This window comes from Oryctolagus cuniculus, chromosome 5, assembly GCF_964237555.1.
Source record: "Oryctolagus cuniculus chromosome 5, mOryCun1.1, whole genome shotgun sequence".
In the NCBI taxonomy this organism is placed as follows: Eukaryota; Metazoa; Chordata; class Mammalia; order Lagomorpha; family Leporidae; genus Oryctolagus; species Oryctolagus cuniculus.
The window spans coordinates 16,975,880-16,994,244 of NC_091436.1; the positions used below are offsets into that span (position 1 = coordinate 16,975,880).

Here is an 18,365-nt window from a genome sequence, read left to right on the forward strand (position 1 = left end):
GCAGCACAGGCTGCTCCCTGGGGCGCCCATCCCAGAGTCTCAGCCACTGAATCTGCATTTAAGGTCACAAAGCACAGTCGCAGGCCGGAGGATGAAGAGGGACATCTTCCCTCTCCAGCATCTGAGGATGCCTTGTTCTACCAGATTCGTGGAACCACACGGAAAAGTCGGCGTCATACAAAAAAAGGAGCAAGTGAAGGGAGCCCTAATGCCATCATTCCCTTCACTGTGTGCAATCAGGAAAGTCAAATGCCCTGGCCTGGGGCATTTCATTCGCCCTTTCAGGGGCTGTGCCTGTGGCCCCCACCACCCTGGAGGGAATACAGGGTCTTGGGTCTTAGTGAGAATAAAGGAAACAAGCTCTTGGCATGTCCTGCCAAGCAGCTCAGAGATATCTGAGGCATCGAGCCCAGGAGAAGGTGCTGGGGAGTTAAGAAAGAGTCAGCAGCATGAGAAAGGGTCAGACTCCGAAGAACCATGTCGGCTCCTGCGTGCCTGTGGCCTCTGGGTTCCACCTGCCCAGGTCCCTGGAAGAGGCTGCCTCTACCCTTGGCTTTGCCCCCAGGTGACTGGGTGGAGGCCTGAACCAAGCCACCAGCAGGACAGCTCGGATGCGGAAGCTTCTGACTGGCTGATGGACAGCTCAGGCACCCCCTATTCCCCACCTTGCAACAAGAGACCTGTATCCAAAGCTGGGGCTCCCATGTCAGGTAGAGAATCTCTGTTCTTTCTGAGGGCGTCTTCCAGAGGTAGATGGGGGCTGATTTGGCCTGGGCTAGCTTAGCCCTGGGACTTCTTGGGCTCAGGGGGAGCCAGGGCTGGGCCAGAAGAGAGAAGAGCTGCACGGTAGCTGCTTGGGAAAGGGGGAATGGATGTGTGGGGAGGGAGATAACACTGACAGCCAGATCAGCCTGGCTGGTCTCTGTGGCAGCTGTGGGCTGGCATGAAGGGCAGAGCCTGATGGTTTGGGCTGTCAAGTGACTGCTTCTACACGGCACCCTAGCAGTCCTGCTTCCTAACCCAGGGGGTGGCTGGAGCGGGGGGGGGGGGGGGGGGGGCGTGCAGGCACCAGCTTGCCTCTCCTGTGTCCCTCCAGTCTCTCTGCCTGTGCAGTGGACCTAGGACTTCAGGGGATTCAGTGTAACACGAACAGCAGGGGCACACTGGGACAGCAGGTGGCTCTCAGCTACATTTTTTTTTTACGAGAAGATTTCTCTGCATTTTGTTTCGAAACACAGAGTGACAGAGAAAGAGGGAGAGAAACAGAGCCTTCCATTTGCTGGTTTACTCTCCCAACAGCTGCAAGGGCGGGGACTGGGCCAGGCAGAAGCTGGGAGTCTAGAACTCCATCCAGGTCCCCAACATGGGTGGCAGGGGCAAAAGCACTCGGGCCATCTTCTGCTGCATTAGCAGGGAATGGATCAGAAGCAGAGCAGCCAGGACTCAAACCAGTGCCCAAATAAGTTCATTTATAAAATTAGTGCATGGTTATCAGCAAATGTGATGTAAGAAAGAAAGGCCAGCACTTTCAACCACGCTCACTGCCCACTTTTTACCGTTGGTAGAGCGGTGATGCCCCAAGAGAGAGCTTTATTTATAGGGAATGGGAACAAAGATCGGGAACAATTCTCACACCCCCATGTCCCCAGCTCCACCCCATCTCTAAGCTGAGACTCAAGTCTCATTTCAAAGAAAGAAAAAAAAGTCCCCCATTTGCCATCCCCCTCTCCCTCTTCTCATTGGCCTGTTTGCAGCCTGGCCTTATGTCCTTATAGATGGAACAGAGACCAACTCAGGTAAACCAGCTGATAAAAACATGATCATTTTTATTATCAAGGAGGCTACTGAATGTATATAAGTATCTTATTATGATTATTGTCCATTCAAAACATAGGCTTTTAAAAATAAGGTTTCTGGTCATTACCAATGCTTTTAGAATACAGTTTCTCACTTGCTGTGACATGACCATAAAAAAATTTCCCACCAGGTTTTCTCTGCTACCGTGCTAGCCATCAAGTCTACTGGGAACATTTTCATATATATGTTTATGTGTGTTTTAATAGCTATACATAATGAAGTTTTCCAACAGCCAGTTTGAGATTTTATCACAATGCATGCCTGCATCACTGGCATCTTTTATGGGTTGCTAGTAACCAGTTTGTATGTAGCAGGATCCAAAGTAGACTAACCCCCAGAAAGGATTCTTGACTTCTGAGCATCCCTGAAAAAGTGGACTTGTTTTCATGTCACTCTTATGCAGGGCTGACATGACGACCTTGAATTAAGCAATAGTTTGTTCAAAAGGCCTTCAAGACTTAAGAGAAGTAAGTAGACAACTTTGATGGACAGTGATAGGAATTGCAACATGGAGAATAACTTTAAATAATTTTGCCTTATGTTACACAGTATAAAAAATAAACTTTAAGCTGGTTGGTAAAAAAATTAAGGTTTCATTATGCCCATTTCACTTGCAAACTTGGGAGTCTCCCAAGGGGGAGCTGGGCTGCTCCCCATGATGACGGCCTGCATGACTTGCATGCGTCACCTTCAGCCTCACTGTTGTGCTCTGCACACAGCCTCCCCCACGGCACCATGATGATATGAAAGGGTATTGCATCACATTCCTCGAGAAGGAATAGTCATGGTTTATACAATCACATTCTTACTTTTGGTTGTGTTTTAAACCGTTTTCAAAACCGATCTTTACTATACACAGGAATGCATAGCAAGGCTGGTCAGTTTGGCAGATTTAGAAGACTTCCTAGGGGCTAGTGCTGTGGCGTAGTAGGTAAAAGCTACCACCTATAGTGTCAGCATCCCACATGAGCGCTGGTTCAAGTCCTGGCTGCTCCACTTCCGATCCAGCTCTCTGCTATGGCCTGGGAAAGCAGTAGAAGATGGCCCAAGTCCTTGAGCCTCTGCACTCACAGGGGAGACCTGGAAGAATCTCCTGGCTCCTGGCTTCAGATCAGCACAGCTCCAGCCGTTGCAGCCATTTGTGGAATGAACAAACAGATGGAAGACCTCTCTCTCTCTCTTTCTCTCTAACTCTCCCTTTCAAATAAATAAATACATCTTAAAAAAAAAAAAGATTCTAGTCATGTAGTGTGGAAAAGGCCAAGGGTTGCTCTCCCAGTCCTTGGCTGGTGGCCTGGCAGATGCTGACAGAGAGCAGGACATGGGTGACTTGGCAGAAACTCAATGCTGTGTTTGGGGAAGCCTCTGAAACTGTGCCATGCTGACTGTAGATTAGCAACTCACCTTTTAACCTGAAGGAGAACAGATAAGAATCAGGAAATGTCTTAGCTTCTCTTGGGCTTCTCTTCTCGCTAACTGTGGCTCTGGGATCAAGGCTACCAACGTGACACAAACAGAAGTGCTATACATAATTTCCAGGAAGGTTCCTCAAGAGGGATTATGTATGCCCCTCCTTCTGGCTGGGATATAGATGTGATGGGTGGGCTTGGGCAAACATCCTCTACTCTACTATCAGGCAGCATGGAGCCCCTGACGATCCAGGAGCTGGTACACTAGACCACACTGTCTATCCTGAACTTCTTTTATCTAAGAGCAAAACAAACATCTACAGCTTCAGGTCCCTTTTTTCACTGTTGCTGTTACTTGTGGGTGAGCCTAATCCTAACTGATCCATGTGTGAAAACAGGACCTTCTTGGAAGTATCACATCATTTTCATTTCAATCACTTTGGTTTGCACATTACTGGAACATTACGCACTGTTTTCTTTCTCTGTACAACATTAACTGTGGGACTGAAGTCAAGGCTACACCTCTAATTTAGACGAGATGTGAGATTTGCCCAAAGTTTTGCTGATGAAAGAGCTCAACTTGCAGAGGCTGAGATGTGGCCAGAACGGTTTGATTGACACCCCAAAGCTACGGCCCTGAATGTAACCAAGAGAGGGAGGACTGCAAGTTCCAGACACTGAATTAGATCAAGATTGCAGAAAACAGTGTGCCTGTCAGTTCCAAGATGTAAGTGCAGACTCCAGAAGGTGTCCTGTTCATGAGACTTGAAAAACGGGTTTTACTCCAAATCTCCTTTGTGTGTGCTACACCAAGAAATGGTTTTTTGAGAGACAGAAAACTGTATTTATAGTTGCTTGTAAAACATTTTGAGATGTTACAACATGACATTCTTGCCTGTCCCTAGAAAATAAAAACAGCCTACAGTCCTCTAAAACCCACATGAAGGTACCTACCCAGACTGCTTGTTTTTGATATTCAGAACGTTTGTGCACATAAAAACACAGAAAACAGAACTCTTCACAACAAAACCGGACATCTCAGGGCTGAAGCGGGGGTTGGTGTGGGTGAGCCGACCTTCTTCCCAGCCCCTGGGAACAGGCCATCTGCACACAGTCTCACCTCAGCTCAGGTCAGTCAGATTCATCCCAGTTAGCTGTGGCTCACTTCTCTACCTCTCACACCAAGGCAAACGCACGAGTGCAGATAGTGAAATACAAAACCTATCGGACTGCTCAGAATGAACCAAGTTCCTGGCCCGCTGAATGTGGCTGAAAATGTCCAGACTCCGTTCTACAGGAAAGTAAAGGCTTGGTCACATACTGATCACGGCTACCAACCTCGGCTCTGGCTTCTGTCTCTCCCCCAGCCCCCGCTCCTCCATGAACATCTATCAAAATTTTGTACAACTGCTTAAGCCCCTCCCTTGCTCTGAGAACTAAAGCTGCTCAGATAAGAGCTGATGTTTCCCATGCGCCTATACTGGGCCAGTGCCCTCCCTTCTTCCCAGGGTGACAACTCTTGAGAACTCGGAGTTTATCCAGATGATGTTTTCATACCTTTTCTAGATGTGTGCACATCCACAGATCTGCCGCATCTGTCAATGACAGGCCAAGCTGCATGCATAGGTGTGCCTATCTAGACTATGGTGTCTATGCAACAATGAGATCAACGAAGGATGCATCTCTCTGGATATATGCCTCGCGGAGCCATGTGTGACTGCATGCCACTCTGTTGTGTTTTGAAAATGTAATGCACCATACAGATGGCTCCTAACGTAAGACAGTTTTGAATTTCTGACTTTATACTGGTGAAAAAGCAATATGCCTTCAGTAGAAGCTGCCCAGGGAATTGTGAATTTGTTTCCTGGACTAGCAATGCGTGGTTGGGTCCTCTCTGGTGATGGCGGGCGCGGGCAATGAGCACAGCTTCTAGGGATCCCCAAGGCAGTGAGGGGAAGCTGGCGACACACTACAGGGCGTTGTGCCACTCATTGGTGCAGTCCCACAGGCTAGTATATTAAATGCACTTTCCAATGATGATATTTTCAACCTGCTATCGGAAGTACAATTCTACCCCGCCCTGCTTTGTCACAACACGCTTTGGAGTCCCAGCCCAGCAGATGCCACCAGGAGTGGCACTGCTGGCTGTACACACGCATGTCTCTGTCATGGGAACGTGTTTTTCTTGGGGAGGGAGCACCTGTGGATAACATGCTGGCTTCTCCTTCCCCTTGTGTGCATGTACTTATGTGACGGGGTGCTGGAGAGAAACACCATCTTAGACTGGAGTCCTGGTAACATTTGTCCTCTCTCTGGAAGATCACTGAGAAAATCCCCATGGACTCTTCCCAGGACTTTGGAGAGACGGTGAGTGTACAACTCCAGTCTATTTCCTGTGCACCATTGCTGGGCTATCTGGGGCTTACTGAATACAGACCCATCCTCCTCCCCCCCAGCTCGGCTTCACCGCACCATAACTAAACCATACTTTCAGAGTGTTCTACTACCAAGCACAATAATTCAGACTAGCATTTATTCCTGCCCTACATGTGGCCTGATCTCATGATGAACCTCATCTCCCCACATCTTGTCGTCCAGCTAACTAACCCTCAGCACCCAGCAGCCTCTCCGTCTCGCTGTAGGCCGCGTGGCTTCAGACATGTCAAGTCAATTTTCTCTTTTTTAAATATCATGAAGGAGACAGGCACCCAGCATATAAACTTCACACCACCACAGTGCACAGAATCTAAAGTGCAAGTCACCACGACTGTCTTCATACAGGGAAGTAAAACTCATGACTGGATACGCTTCTCTACCTTTCACTGATACAGAGATGAACGTCACAATTCTTCAACAACTGAAACAGTGACAGACACACTGCTTTACAACGTGATTCTGCTTTACTTCACGTGCTGTGCCTGTGTTTCCGTGTTCCATGCACAAACATTTGCTCTTCTGGACAGCCTAACAGAATGCCTAGCACACTGCGAACACTGTGCCTTTGTTTTCTGGTTTCTTCTTGAAGCTTCATATTTTACTTTTCACATTCAACTTGACTTGATCTGTCCCTGATGATAATGTGATATATCACAATAACGCTCAGGCTGGACATTCAGAGGTCAGCTGTCTCACTGTCATGTAACAGGTATCTGGCTACTCCCTACTGGGTGGAAGGGTCATCTTTGGCAAACCTACTGTACCCGGTCTATTGAAGACACTCAGAGGTGCTTCTCTCTGTATTTATTATGGTGGAAGATAACCCGGGTTTACTGCCTAGGGTTGGGTGAGTCATCCCTCATTATTCTCCAAAATAATCTTTATGCTCACAAATTTATTCTTTCAGAACTAGACAAACATTTTAATGCTGAAGCTCATTGTCCCTCACAGTTTTTATGGTACAGGATAGCACGGCATAGTAATTTCATAGGAATTTATGTTAGCTTGACAGGGGAATGATGATTGTTTAATATTAATTATTCCCACCTGAGACTATGTTACATGTCTCGCCATTTATTTAGGTCTTTCTATATGTCTTTCAATAAAATTTTATAGTTTTTTTCTGTACACTCATTTCTTGCTAAATTTATTCCTGGGTTATTTCAGAGCTCTGGGAACATCTATAAATAGTACCACTTTTCCCATTAAAATATCTGTTTAACGCTGATTTTAAAAAATGATTTTTACATGCTTATAACCAATAAATGAAAATGTTTATGACTTTACATAAATTCAATCAACTCACTTGAATTTTCCCCTTGCACATACTGTACATAAATAATGAAAAATTTGTCTCTTCTTTCCCTATATTTACACTTTGAAACTGTTCCCGCTTTATTCCATCGGCCAGGGCTTCAGACTAGCGATGAGTAAGTGTTGGCTAAAAGCATTCTTGTCATGGCCCAGAGTACAACACGTGTGCCCGGGGCGGGGGGCAGGGGTTTGCACCATTTACTGGGATGCTGTTAGTTCCTACTTCTCAATTTTACTTAGATTCTGCTATTGCATGAGATCTTATACTCCATTTCCTCTCATCTCTGAAGATACTTTTTGAGTTGGCTTTACTGTGATTTACAGAGCACGTTTAATTGATGCTGTTTGTACTGAAGTACGACTAGCGAAAACAACTTTCATGGCTGCAGCAGGAGGCTGAGACTTTTAGCAAAGCCCTACTTAGCTGTTTCTCCTACTTAACTGACTCCATCACACAGGCCTGTAGCAGCGGCTCGTTTCCCAACATTCCTGGTGTAAAATTCCACTCTGCTTACTCAGTAGAAGCAATGCATTGTGATTCTTCCCAACACTGCTCAACACTTTAAAATGACCTAATACAAGTGCAAGTACTAAAGTATAGTTTATATACGGAAAGGGCAACTGGTCTCCTTTCATCATCCCCAGGCTCACTGCTCTCTGCCGACACGGGGCAGGATGGCAGCCACACGTGTCATTCGAAGCGTCTCTGAACAATGGTTATTTTTCAGAAGATTTCCTTAAGGGGCTGGTGCTGTAGGTAAAGCTACCGCCTGCAGTGCCAGCATCCCAAATGGGCACTGGTTCCTATCCTGGCTGATCCACTTCCGCTCTAGCTCTCCGCTATGGCCTGGGAGAACAGTGGAAGATGCCCAAGTCTCTGGGTACCTGAACTTGCGTGGGAGATCCAGAGGAAGCTCCCAGATTCAGATTGGTGCAGCTCCGGCCACTGGGGCCATCTGGGGAGTGAACTGGTGGATAGCTGACCTCTCTCCTCTCTCTCTCTTTCTCTATGCCTCTCTGTAACTCTGCCTTTCAAATAAAATAAATGAATCTTTTAAAAGAATTTTCCATCTATGCATTTTGTGAATTAGAAAAACTCATGTTTAACCTCTGGATCATTTTATGTTAACCACTATCCTCTGCATGAAAATATTTCGATGAGTTTTATTTTAACTGCACGGTTTATGATGGCAAGTAGAGCTGCATTCTGAGCACATTACTTAGAACACACGTAAATCACAAGGAGAGATGGGTTCCATGTCTCATTGACAATGAATCTGCATTTACCACACATAAAGAAACAGTGTCAGGTTAGAGACTCCTAAAGTTCAAAGCTCCTTCCAAACTTTGTACTTTTTAAAGCTTAATTGTTCTTTTAACTTTCAAATTTAATTGCTGCTTCAACAAATCATGTGGCAAATATGCCTAGGTTCAAGATCAAAAGCATAGTGGCAATTCATTTACTCGTAGATGTGTCACCTACCACCTGACATGTACTGACAGTTTTTCATTCAACAAACACTATGTAGTACCTGCCCTGTCCTGTGCACAGGGTCATGCGAGACAGCAGACACTCAGAGGTGCTGAGGTTCAGCAGTGACAGAAAAGGCCTTGGGGCCAAGGGCTCTGTTGTAAATTCCTGCTCCCCTTTACCCTCATTGTCTGCTTCTGGGAAAATTCCTAATTCCTTCTGATGCTCAGTTTTCTCACCTATAAGATGGGCATAGCTCTGGTACCTTCCTCATCACGTTGTCAGAACACTCGGTTGAGTCAACACAAGGCAAACACCAGGCAGGCTGCCCAGCATGGCAGCAGGCCCTCCAGAAACAAAAACTCTTGCTGCTCTCAGTAAAAACAATTACTCATGCCAACAACTGCACCACGTGCTTTACACGAGGGCTCAAACGGCTCTTGGGAAAATGGAATGATGAGACCAGTCTGTCTGGATGTAAAATCAATTTTGAAATCCATGCATGGTGGTTTTTCCTAAGATGCATTCTCCAGGAATTTTCTGCAGGGCCCTCATCAAAAACCACTTCCGCGCTCCTCACATCTGCCTTGCGGGTTAGCTGCTATTATTTTCTGTAGTTTTACTGATGAGGCACATGGGGCTGGGGTAGCTCCATGTGCGGGTACCACCCCTGGGTGCTTTCAGGTATCGGGAAGAGGCGTGGCACTTGGTGAGGGAGGCCAGGGATGCTAGACCTCTGGCAACACCCTTGACAGTCTCACGCAGACCTGCCCCACTCCCCACAGGGTTCCCCACCAGAGAGAAATTCTTCAGGTTGAAAAACTTGTTTATGATCCTATGAACCTAGAACCTCATTCAATGTCTTCTACATAAAAGCAGAAAATGCTCTCCCAACTACCAGTTTGAGTCTGCTTCTGAGGACGGCGGACACGGGAGAACAACAGGAGGATGCTCACTATTTCAGAAAGTGGCACCACCAAGACAAGGAACTGCTCGTGAGATCCCAGTGAACCATGGCTATCCCCGGCACCCATGTGTGTGATGCTAATCTATCTGCCGCTCCTTGCCTCTGTGGAGTTCTTGGAGCTGGGAAGTGGCCCACCAGATATGTACTCAGCGCTCACTCAAGGCCAAGCACTGTTCTAGAATGCTGGGAAACAGCCAACGTGCCGATGCACAAGTGGACTTCTACCCTAGTGGAGAGACAGATGGTAGTCAGGCAGACTCAAGCGTGTCTGATGGAGTTCACCGCACAGAGGCCGAGGGCGATGAGGAAGGCCTCTGTGAGATGTCAGCAGAGACCTGAAAGAAGTGAGGCAGCACACTGTGCAGTGTTGAGGGAGCCCTGGGAAGTAAGAGCAGTGCATACGAAGACCTGACATGGAGGAGGAGGCCTGCTGGGACCAAGCCAGGGGCTACGAAGAACTGGTGAAAGGCTGGGCAGTGGCAGGTGCCAGGTAAAGAGTAGGCCTGGGTTTATTCTGAGAGATGGAAAATCCTAGATGGGTTTGAAACCAGATGGTGTGTGACCTGACTTCATTTTGAAAGGACTGCTGTTGTAGCTTTAGGGAAACAGATCTTGCAGTCCGGCAGGAGTGCCGTGCCGGTGGCTGTGAGAAAGTCAGGCAGAGAAGGTGGTGACCTGGCTAGGAGAGTGTGTCACAGGACAGGAGCAGTTGGATCATGTAAATCTAAACTGAGCGCTCACAAAACTCAGCAGTGGACCGGGGGCAGTGTGGATAGAGAAGAAAAGGCAAGTGGTGAGCATATGGCCCGGGGGCTGACAATACTTGGGATGGTGGCATCTCATACAGGAGTACCTGCGTTTGAATCTTGGCTCCACTTCTAGTTCCAGCCTCCTGATAATGTGCACCTGCTAATGAGCAGGAGATGGCTCAAGTACCCAAGTTCCTGCCACCTAGGTGTGAGATTTGGATGGAGTTTGGACTCCTGGCTTTGGTCTGGCCCAACTCCAGCTGGGTGGCAACTGGTAAGTGGAAGATCTCTATCTCTCTGCCTTTCAAAAATAAATATATTAATAGACGTCATAGGAGAGGTATGGTAGTATAAGGACAAAGTGTGAATCACTTTTTAGTGGAGTTATTATAGATGATTTGAATTTTCTTCTTCAGGCACAAATACTGTCTAGTTTTTCCATAATAGTTAACAAAGAAAAGTTATTTTTGAAATTGATTTATATTACACACCTGTAGGATGTTACAACCATATTTAGTTTTTTTCTAGGTAATATTCTTGCACAAGAGTACAAGGAGATAAGAACAAGAGAGTTCACGCATCACAGCCAATTGTGATGGAAGCAGCCTATCTACTGATAACTAAATGGATGATAAATTGCTAGATGCGACCATATGGATGAATATCAGAAACCTAATATTCAATGAAAAAGGTAATTTCAAATTATTTTTAACCTATTATTTCAAAAATGAGAAAAATAAGACTATAAACTTAAACTCACTGTTTCTGTTGTTCTGCATGATACATCTGGCATGGGGCCAGCATTCAGAGGCAGTGGGCTGAGCTGCCACTTGAGAGTCTAGCATCCCATATTAGCGTGCTGGATTGAGACTCAGCTGCTCCGTTTTCAATCCAGCTCCCTGCTAATGTGCCTGGTAAAGCAGTGTATGATGGCCCAAGTACTTGGGCCCTTGCCACCCACATGGGATATACAGATGGAGTTCTGGGTTCCTGGATTCAGCCTGGACAAGCCCCATTCATTGTGGTCATTTGGAAAATAAGCGAGTGGACGGCAGATGTCTGTCTGCCTCTTTCTCTCCCTTGTTGAACTATAAACTGTTTGAATAAACAGTTCAAAAAGTTTGTGGAGGGGCTGGTGTTGTGGTGTAGAGGGAAAAGCCACCACAGGTAATAATGACAACCTGCATAGGTGATGATTCAGTCCAAGCTGCTCCACTTCCCACTCAGCTCCCTGCTAGTGGCCTGGGAAGAGCAGCAGAGGAAGGCCCAGGTGCTTGGGCCCCTGCCACCCACGTGGGACAGCTGGATGAAGCTCCTGGCTTCTGCATGACCCAGCCCTGGCCATTGCCACCACCTGGGGAATGAGCCAATGGATGGAAGATCTCCCTTCTACTGTCTCTCTCTCTTTCTCTGTAACTCTGTTTTTCAAATAAACACATAAATCTTTAAAAAAAATAAGTTCATGAAAAAAATGAACCTGAAAGATAAATTTATTATGGGGTAAAAAAATTTTGAAATCCATTAACAGTTTTTTTTTTCTTAAGATGCCTTTTCCATGAACTTTCTGAACCTCTCATACAAGTTAATTTAGTTTTAAAAAATTAAAGTCCTCGATTTGTGGCCTTAGAGGACATTATGATTTAAAAAAAACAGGTTGTAAGGTAAACACATTTATAAAAAATTTGCCCATTTAAGTTCTATATTGTTGGCTAGCACGTCATTAAAGTAAATGAATTTAGGGGCTGGTGCTGTGTGCAGCAGGTTAAGCCACAATTCGCAGTGTCAGCATCTCATATGAGCTGCTACTCCACTTCGGCTGCTCCACTTCTGATCCAGCTCTCTGCTAAAGCACCTGGGAAAGCAGTGGAGGATGGTCCAAGTCCTTGGGCTCCTGCACCTATGTGGGAGACCCAGAGGAGGCTCCTGACTCGTGGCTTCAGCTTGGCCCAGCCCTGGCCACTGTAGACATTTCGGGAGTGGATTACCAGATGGGAGACCTCTCTCTGTCTCTCTCCTCTCTCTCTGTAACCCTTTCAAATAAATAAATCTTTAAAACAAAACTAATTTAGAGTAATAGATGCTACATCATATGAGCCTACAAATTCTACAATGTTGGCTAAAAGTCACACTCTAAATGATTTAGCAACTCTATTTTACAGAAGGATTTGTCTCTGCTGTCTCTCCCCTTGGCAGTGACTCCTTCCCAAATAAGGAGTCAAATTCCTAACACTTTATTTTTTAATAATTTATTTTTATTTACTTGAAAGGCAGACAAACACATACACACACACACACACACAGAGAGAGAGAGAGAGAGAGAGAGAGAGAGAGGGAGGGAGGGAGGGAGGGAGGGAGGGAGATCTTCTATCTGCCAGTCTACTCCCCAGATGTCTGGCAGGGCTGGGCCTGGCCAAAGCCAGAAGCCAAGAACTTAATCAACATCTCCCATGTGGAGACAGGGACTCAAGTACTTAAGCCATCACCTGCTGCCTCTCAGGGTGTGGCTTAGCAGGAAGGTGGAACTGGAAGTGAAGCTAGGACAGAAACCTAGGCACTTCGACACAGGATGCGAGTTGTGGGCCACATGAATGGCAGCCTAAGTGCTGTGCCAAATGCCTGCCTGGATTTCCACACAGTAATGAGAAAAAGATGAATAGCACATAGAAAACTGACAATTCAAAAATGCCCAGACTTTCGTGAATACATTTAATCTCAAGGGTATAATGAAATGTCATTTCTCTACCATCATACTAGCAAGAGCTAAAAAAACCTAACAAGTGTTAGGAAGACCTTGGAGAAGTCAGAAATCTCATCAACAATTTAAAATAAACTGATATAACTTGGTAAAATAATTTGGCTTTACCTATTATGCTGATGCTCAGCACAAGTTCTGAACAGATCACAGAAAACCCATTGCAAATCTCAGAGACACGGACAAGGATGCCCCCGCAGCATTACCGTAATAGCAGAACCATGGAAGGCATCTAACCGCCCCCACAAAGCCTGCACATCAGCAGGTGCTGTGTCCACGCCTAGGGGGAACTTCACTGCAGGTCCAATGAGGCCTCTCTGATCACAGCGACAGAGATGCATGCAAAAATGTAATGCCGGACAAAATCTTAAGCTACATAGAGCAGACGGAGGCACACCTGAACCTTGTTCTGCAAGTTTTCCATCTTCAAATGTGTTTTTAAAAACCTCATGGGCTGGCTGGCGCCGCAGCTCACTAGGCTAATCCTCTGCCTTGCGACGCCGGCACACCGGGTTCTAGTCCCAGTCGGGGCACCGGATTCTGTCCCGGTTGCCCCTCTTCCAGGCCAGCTCTCTGTCATGGCCCAGGAAGGCAGTAGAGGATGGCCCAAGTGCTTGGGCCCTGCACCCGCATGGGAGACCAGGAAGAAGCACCTGGCTCCTGGCTTCGGGTCAGTGCAGCGTGCCAGCCGAAGCGGCCATTTGAGGGGTGAACCAACGGAAAAGGGAGACCTTTCTCTCTGTCTCTCTCTCTCACTGTCTTTAACTCTCTCTCTGTCTCTCTCTCTCACTGTCTAACTCTGCCTGTCCAAACAAAACAAAATAAAAACACAACACCTCATAAAGAGTGGTATTTTATTGCACGTGAAAACCACACAAAATTCAAATCAGGGTTCATAAATAAAGTCTACTGCGACACAGCCACTGCCATTCATAAACACTGAACTTACATCTTGTCTGTGGCTGCTTCCTAAACTGAGTACTTGTGACAGAGACACAAAGACTCACAAAACCTAAAATGCTCATTATCATACCGTTCACAGAAAACGTGCCCATCTCTGTTACAGCTCAATGCAGGCAATAACGCTGACAAAAACTTACAATCTTAACAAAATGCAAGAAAATAGTTGCACATCTGTGGTCCCCCATCATGTGCTGAGGTAGCAGGAGGGACCCCAGCGAACTCAGGATGCCTTAAACTCTGAGGGCAATCCAGTAGATGCTGCAAGTGCTGCCCATCTGAGGGCCTGCAACGTCTGTGCCCCCCCCAGCCCCCTCCGTCCTCTCAGTGACACCCTGTTCTTGTAATGCTGCCTTCGTGGCAGGTGCTGCAGTAAAAACCAAGAACTCTGATAACAGCCTGGGCCAGGGGGTGAGGCTGCAGGCACAGCCTGGCTCCTAGGTCCCATGAGGCAATCCCTGCCCAACAGGGACACAAGTCTTGCTAATGAGGGACAGTGGTTATTTAAGCATGAGCTAATACTGCTTTTTCTTTTCCATGTCTATGTAATGGATTTTCAGCCAGGTACTAAGCTGTTACGACATACCTACTTAATAAATGCAGGCATTGGGGTGCTTGAACAGCTACCGAGGGCGTCATGAAGGGAGAAGGTATGGGAACCTCTGATGGAGAGTCACTGGGACACCCATGTATGGGGCAAATAAATGTACACCCAGGAATGAGAGCCCCTCACATCTGGGGAGCGTTTCCCTCTGGAGAAGAAGAGAAAGGAATGGACAGGCCGCGTGTCCTAGTCCATGCATGATGATACTGCGCAACTTACACAGGATTGAGGTGTACTTGGGCTCCCACTTGTGGAAGCCCAGTAGCTCGGCGCCAGCACCGACTCACCGTGCGGTGAGGGACTGCTGGTGGAGTGGGGAAAAGCAAGCAGGTGCAGAAGAAGTGAACTAGCGGCAACCTTGCTTTGCTGCAATCTGCTCGCGCGGGAACCAATCCAGGCCTAGGAGTTGGCATCAGCGCACCACGACGAGGGGTTTCCTGTTAGCACACGACATTCAGCCACGGCAGCTAACAACCCACCTCTTCTCAGTCTTGAGTTAATTACGAATATGATTACCAAGGGAAGAAATTTAGATGTAGCTTAACAAAGTGGGCCTAGCCTGGGATGAGTGTTTAACATAAACAGGGTGCCATCTGGGAGCTCAGAGGCCGAAGATCACCTGAACCCCATTTATTTTGAAGGAATATTTAATTTGGTCTAGGGTTGTTCTACCAAAATGCAGGACTACTTAAAAGTTCATAGCAAAGAAAACCAAAACTGAGAAGGAGCCACGAGCTAGATGCAGCCACCAGCAGTGTCCTCTGAAGTCCAAGGAGAGAGATCCAGCTCGGCCACCACAGGATGGGACGGGGAGACGATGGCACGCAATGGAACTCGGCTACTCTTCAGGAGGAAGAACTTGTACAGCAGCAGGGAGAAAATGGAGGAAAAGGCAGCAGAGGAGGGCCACCACCACTGGGACAATGACAGCACACTGGCAGGATGGAATTCTACTGTGCAGACGATCACCGGAAACCCGCTATATTCTTTTTTTTTTTTTTTTTTTTTTTTTTTGACAGGCAGAGTGCACAGTGAGAGAGAGAGAGACAGAGAGAAAGGTCTTCCTTTTGCCGTTGGTTCACCCTCCAATGGGCACCGTGGCCAGTGCGCTGTGGCCGGCGCACCGCGCTGATCCGATGGCAGGAGCCAGGAGCCAGGTGCTTTTCCTGGTCTCCCACAGGGTGCAGGGCCCAAGGACTTGGGCCATCCTCCACTGCACTCCCTGGCCACAGCAGAGAGCTGGCCTGGAAGAGGGGCAACTGGGACAGGATCTGGCGTCCCGACCGGGAGTAGAACCCAGTGTGCCGGCGCCACAAGGCAGAGGATTAGCCTAGTGAGCCGCGGCGCCAGCCCCCGCTATATTCTAACGGAAGGGGCTGGGAACCAGGTAAAGCGAGGTGAGAGAAATCACTGAAGGCAGGACTGACAGATCGGCTGCAGGCTTTGGGGGAGAGAGGTCAGCCATAGTCTGTCTGGGCGGTCACGGACAGGTGTTGGTGTCTCGCTGCATCACCTGGAAGGCAGCGATAACTGTGCCCATGGAGCTGTTTCCAGGCTTGAGTGAGATCATAGAGGACAGGACCGGCACCCAGGAATGACTCGGGAAAGGGGCCATTTCTAGGAGAAATACAAACAAAGCTCAAGCTTCGTTTCCCCTTCCTGCACAGTTTGTCTTGGAACCGCGATATCTGTCCAAACCCCAATCCTGGCACATCCAAGGCCAAAGCTCGCATGTGCTTCAGCTGGGTAGAGTCTCATACTTACACACATGCACCCAGGAAGCACCTGAGAAAGAGCCCTGTCTGAGTAACTGTTTACAGAAGCGAGAGGAGGCTCTGCGATGGGTTAGGAGTGAGCTGCTGGACAAGCACTGTGGGTGAGGGTGATGGGCATCAAATGCAGACAGAGCACAGAAAGCCAGCAACACACAGCCCATGGGGTGCCAAGAGGCTGTGTAATGTACACCGCTGTGCTTCCCAGTTGCCTCTGAGAACCTGATGAGAATGGAAAGCTGTTCACCAGTAAAAAAGCTGCCAGGTCAATATCCACAAATCTAAGTCTGCACAAAAGTCTAAGACGGGTCTGTAAACCCCTCCTGTCTCTCCCTGGACCCCTGGTGTGGGTAACCCTCGGTTAGGTCCCATGGCTATAGTACAAAAGTACACAGTATGCTTCGTCTCTTCTCCTTCTCTAACTCTGCCTTTCTTTTCTTTCTTTCTTTTTTTTTTTTTTAATTTATTTGACATGTAGAGTTACAGACAGTGATAGAGAGAGACAAAGGTCTTCCTTCCACTGGTTCACCCCCCAAATGGCCGCTGCGGCCAGCGCTGTGCAGATCCGAAGCCAGGAGCCAGGTGCTTCCTCCTGGTCTCCCATGAGGGTGCAGGGCCCAAGCACTTGGGCCATCCTCCACTGCACTCATGGGCCACAGCAGAGAGCTGGACTGGAAGAGGAGCAACCGGGACTAGAACCCAGAGCCCATATGGCATGCCAGCGCCGCAAGGCGGAGGATTAGCCACGTGAGCCACGGTGCCGGGCCCTAACTCTGCCTTTCAAATAAATAAGAAAATAAATCTTAAAAATATAAGTACACAGTATTCATCTGCAAGGGCAGACTTTTCTCAAAACAGAATCGAAGCCAATTGAGAGAGCAGCACTGGCATCCAATCTGGGCACCAGTTCAAGTCCTGGTTGCTGCACTTCCGATCCAGCTCTCTACTACTGGCCTGGGAAAGCAGTGGAGGATGAACCAAGTGCTTGGGCCCCTGCACCCATGTGGGAGATCCGGAAGAAGTTCCTGGCTCCTGGCTTTGGCCTGGCCCAGCTCTCGCTGTTGCAGCCATTTGGGAATGAACCAGCAGATGGAAGATCTTTCCCTCACTCTCTCACTCTCCCTCCATAACTCTGCCTTTCAAATAAATAAAATAAATCTTTTAAAAGAAGAGCAGAAAACAAAAATCCAGGAGTCATTTGTAAGTCTGCGATTCTTATAGTTTAAACTTGAGATAATAATAAAAAAAAACAAGCCAATAGGAACTCAATGTCATTTTTTCTTTTCTTCATCTCTCTTTTTTTTTCTTATATACATGATTAGCACTTGATGCCAAAAAAAATGTCTGTCTTTACAGCAGTACATGAAGGCTGAGTGGACTCTCATGAGGAATGTTGACTCAGGAGAGAAAACAGTTATCACATCACCACGCACTTGGCCAAAAATTCTCCTGAAGTGCTTCACTGTGGGCTGACAAATCCATGCAAATCATTAACATGAACTTCACTCTGTTTTTAAATCTAAATGGACTATTGATTCCATTATCTTGGAATAATTATTGCAAGAAGACAAAATAATTCCTTTCTTGTATGTGTTGGGATAGAGCAAAAAGTTGGGCTAAACGTTCCTGAGTACAAGCAGTAGTATGGAGAAAGTACTCAGAGATGCTCAATCGTTCCTGGTGGACCCATTTAATACCCAGCCTCCCTAGCGCACCGAACTCGCCGCTGAGCTTCCGTCTGCTGGCACGACTCTCACGCATCGCCAGCCGCAGGAGCGTGAGAAACGTGCAGTGCTCATGGTTGACTCCCTGCGCCCAGCACACAGGACCTCACACAGAGCGGGAGCTCCTCAGGTATGCACAGAAGCATTTTAAGGAACTAAAACAACATATTCTCAGTCACTCCTTTTCTAGGGCGCACACAGAAGTCAAACTGCTACATTATTTGCTCATCTTCAGTTTTCCTACGAAATTCTGTCTTTTCTAATCCTTTGTCCATTTTTCTTCTGGATTATCCATCCTCTCCCTATCAACCTCGTCTGCAGAGTTGAAGCATTCGTGCTGTTCATCATTC

The 18,365-nt window shown here is 47.3% G+C and overlaps 1 protein-coding gene and 1 non-coding gene across 2 annotated transcripts in view; one reads left to right on the forward strand and one right to left on the reverse strand.

Annotated features, from left to right (window-relative positions):
- The window catches only part of MTHFD1L (methylenetetrahydrofolate dehydrogenase (NADP+ dependent) 1 like), a 195,957-nt gene that overhangs the window by 85,940 nt on the left and 91,652 nt on the right, over positions 1-18,365 (reverse strand). The window lies entirely within an intron of this gene.
- Positions 1,915-2,033, forward strand: LOC127493358 (small nucleolar RNA SNORA32). Its single transcript, XR_007923414.2, has one exon. It is a non-coding gene; the product is annotated as a small nucleolar RNA SNORA32 (small nucleolar RNA).